The sequence below is a fragment of the Triticum urartu genome, chromosome 2, assembly GCF_003073215.2.
Source record: "Triticum urartu cultivar G1812 chromosome 2, Tu2.1, whole genome shotgun sequence".
NCBI lineage: Eukaryota > Viridiplantae > Streptophyta > Magnoliopsida > Poales > Poaceae > Triticum > Triticum urartu.
Window position 1 is genome coordinate 12,367,870 of NC_053023.1, and position 4,247 is coordinate 12,372,116.

Consider the following 4,247-nt stretch of genomic DNA (forward strand, 5'->3'; position numbering starts at 1 on the left):
AAAACAACTCAAGTAGGCAAACAAAGACAAGATAAAAACAAATAGCCACAACGGGCAAAAACATGACATATCTTTCCCTAATATAATAATAATCTCTCCCTAATTTTTCCCTAATAATAAAGCACAGATTGACTCCGTGGGTTCACCGTCACAATACGCTTCTTCTCATGATTTTACGCTTTTAATTTGAATTTAAAACATATTCGAGGTGGTACTAAATTTTGTATCTACAATATTATCAACTCGATTGACCCTGTCGGGTTTATTGGAATCGACCCGCAGTCCACCGTAGCTGGACCGTAAGTGAAAAAAAAAAGGTTTCGTACGATTGTTGCCCCGCACGAAAAGACGAGGGTTCCTCTGCTGCCGCCGCCGCGCCCACATCTTCTTAACCCCGGTGCTCGTCCTCTCCCCGCCGTCGCCGAATCCGGACGAGATCGGCAGGATCGGCTGCATCTCGCGCGACGCCCGGCCACTGTGCTCGGGGAGAAGGGAGAAAGTAGGAGCGGTGCTGCGACCTAGGCAGCAGCTCGCCAAGCCAGGCGGCGGCAAACGAGAGCCTCAGCCAAGATTGGCCGTCGAAGCAGAGGAAGAGAGTAGCTCCAGCCGGATACGAGCGAAGGACACCGATGGCTCTCGGCGGCCATCAACGGGGACTTGAATGCCCCAGCCCCCAAAGCTCGCCTCATCTTCTACAGGCAACATGAGACGGCTTCCCAGTAAGCAAACGAAGGAAACAGAAGATCGTCATGAACATATATGCATACAGAGAGAAGTGATATCGACCACCTCTCCTTCTCCGAGATATTGGTCGAACAACAAGTTCTCGTATATCTATCCGACACTACCGGCTACATATATACAATAATTATCTCTTACAGATATAATCATACGGACTCATGGTCCACATAGTATTCTCCGTCTTCAGCGATCACGTGGTCAAGAAAGAATGGCGCCAATTCCTCTTGAATTGCTCGCATGCAAGCTGGTGCTAGGAGTTCATCCCGCTTCCGAAACATCTAATTTGAAGAAGGGGTCAATACATATATATATGAATGAATGAAACTCAACACAAATGATGGTAATAAAATAAAATTGTGAATGTTGTTATTTACGTACTTCATATTGTTCGTCAGTGTAGCCCCGCTCACAGGTCGTGTGGCGGATGGACTCGCAAACGTAGTATCCACAGAAATCATTCCCTTGTTCCTGCCACAACCACTTTATAAGAAATAGAGGTCAATCAAACTGATAAGCAAGAATGCCAAATGGTATTGATGAAACTAGCGCTTGAATCAATAGGACATGCGCGGAACATGCTACTATAGTACTTACTTTCGGGTGTCTAAATTGCAGCTTCTTCAGGAGTCCTGGAGCTTTTTTGGAGAATTTTTTCCAAACCCTGCCAGACAAAGAAAACAATTACTTGATATATCAGGAAATGAACAAAGTTGCTGATATGGTGGATAATGATCGATTTAACTTACTTCTCGAGTATTTGAGTCATGTCCGCATAGTCCTGGGGATCTTTTCGTCTTGAGTCTAAGACGGTTACTCGTCCCTGCTCAAGCTTAATCTCTAGGAGAATATAGTGGAAACTGCACACGCATCCATAACTCATCAATTACATTACTATAACCTTGACTAATATATAAGGGAAACCAAATACGCACAAGACAGTAACACTCACTTGAAGTTGTAAGGAAAGAGTATTATATCTTTGTTTTCATTTATTACCAATGATCATAGCAAGTTGGCCTCGGTATCTGCAGCATGAAATTTAACCTCAGTTGCATCTATGAGATATGTGTTAATGAACCCAATATCACCGACTTGTCTTTTCTTCAATTCGGCGATCTTCAATCTGCATAATATAGTGAGGATGATTATAAATACATGCAATGAAAGAGCTAAGCTATATAGAGAGACTTAATGACAGAAGTAATACTACTTACAGACAGCAGCAGGTGACCGTTGCTTTATCGAGGGCCAATTGGTTGAAAAACTAAAAGAACTCCTCAAATGGAACAGGCAACAGTTCAATTCCAACGAGGTCATGCTCCTTTTTAACTCTCACATACAAAGTACTCCTCCCCCCAGACTCTCTGTAGATTTTCAAGTACCAATCATGCAATCTTCGCATCATCATTGATAGAGATCTTTCATCTTTGACGAGAGGCTTCCCGTACTCGTATCTTTGTATCTGCACCTCCATGAAATCATAATGTACATCGTCGGGCAGGTAATCGCCAAGATTGCTATAACCAGGCACCATCCTCGGATCATTAGCGACGATGTCGCTAGGCACCTTGAGCGGGGGGCACGATTGCTTCGCTTGTTCGCCGAGCTGGGCAATTTGTTTCCCAGCTCGTCGTTCTTTCAGCCTTTGATCACTGACAGTACTTCCCGACCGCTCCGCTTCGGCAAATTCCTTTCCAATAATGCGCTCATAGTTTCCTTTCGGCGGAGACTTGGGTGGTTTTGTCAGGGCAGCCAGAGTGCGCTTCGCTTTCACCGGATCTACCTTCTCCTCTGGAGGTGGATGTTTCTTTGCTTTCACCCCTTCAAAGAAGTTCCTCACTTCTTCTCGCGCGATCTCGGTGTTCTCCTCCGGGGTCCTCTCGTATGGTAACTTCTCTGGAGTCTTCAGAGAAGGAACGAATCTGTATGTCCTCCCGCCTCTGGCTGTACTGCTAGACGCCGGCAGAGCAGACGGAGCGGTTGTCTTCTTTACTTGCTTACGAGGCGTAGGAGAAGGACTACGACGCGCCAGAGCAGCCGGAGCGGTGGCAGGTCTCTTCCGCCCTTGCTGACGAGGCGGAGAAGGAGGAGGCTGGCTGCTCGGGCGCGCCGGCGCAGGCGGAGAAGGAGGCCGAGTGCCGCCATGCGCCGGAGAAGGAGCCGGCCGAGTGCCCTGATCGTCACTCGACGGAGGAGGAGGCGGTGGAGGAGGCGGAGTGACCTGACTCGCCGGAGGAGGAGGCGGTGGAGGAGGCGGAGTGCCCTGACTTGCCGGAGGAGGAGGAGGTGGCGGAGGCGTCCAGTTCGGAAGGTTGATGAGCTCCTTCCGCCATAGGCATGGAGTCTTCAGAGCAGAACCCAGCCTAGTCTCCCCTTCACCAGTAGGGTGGTCAAGCTGGAGGTCCTCAAATCCCTCCGTTATTTCATCCACCATCACCCTAGCATATCCTTCTGGAATCGGCCGGCAGTGAAATGTTGCGCCGGGTTCAGTAGGATAAACAGAGCCAACAACCGCCTTGACCTTCAAATTCATCCATTGCGTCATAAGGTGGCAATTTTGAGACTCCGTGATAGCATCCACGGGATAGCTGGCAGGAGCCGTCAGGGCATGCTCCGGCTGAAGCAGCTCGGTGGAAGCCACGCTGCTTCTCCGCTGAGATGGCGGGGTAGCTTCGGGGGAAGCTTCGGCAGTTCGTTTGCTGCAATTTGCTTCTCGTTCCTCTATCGCTTGTACCCTTGCTTGCAGCGCCTGCATTTGGGTCTGCTGCACTTTTTTCCTCCTCTCCTGGCATTTGTAACCGCCTGCGTCCGGAAACCCAACCTTCCACGGAATGGAGCCTAGCGTGCCCCAAAATATTTCCATTTTTACTTTAAAAAATTCATTTAGAAATGTATAAAAAAACAAGCATTTTTTGAAGAAAAAACATCTGTTGAAAATGTGTTTCTTTAGAGAAATGTTCTAATTTTCATAAACGTTTAAGATTCTTAAAGAAGTGTTCCAACTTTTATGTAAACCTGAACTTCTATTAAAAATAAGCAAATTTTCATGGTTTCCTGAAAAGCCAAAAAAATGATTGACAAACTACTCCATGCAAAACTGCTCTTCCATCTAATGAAGAACCCTAAGTTGCCTTTTTCACGTCCAAACTTGATTCTACAAAAAGCAATAATCAGTTTTACCTTATCATCAAAGTTTATTAAAATTGGATATATAAAATGGTGCACAATGGAATATGAAGCTGGTTGTGTCTCTTTTTTCGCCCGGTGCAACGCACGGGCATTTGTACTAGTAATAATAAAAGCACGGATGAAGTTCTTCGGGTTCACCGCGTGGCGTTTTTGCATAAAAGACCCTGCTTTTTGTGGATAATCAACCCGCACTACACAAGCTTTCATCTGTTATTAAGTCGGAAAAAAAAGATTGCAGAGGCCCTCTCTCCCCCGTACGAGGACGCGATACACCCCGACGGTAGGGTTCCCTTCGCCGCCGCTTCCGGCAGCCCTTG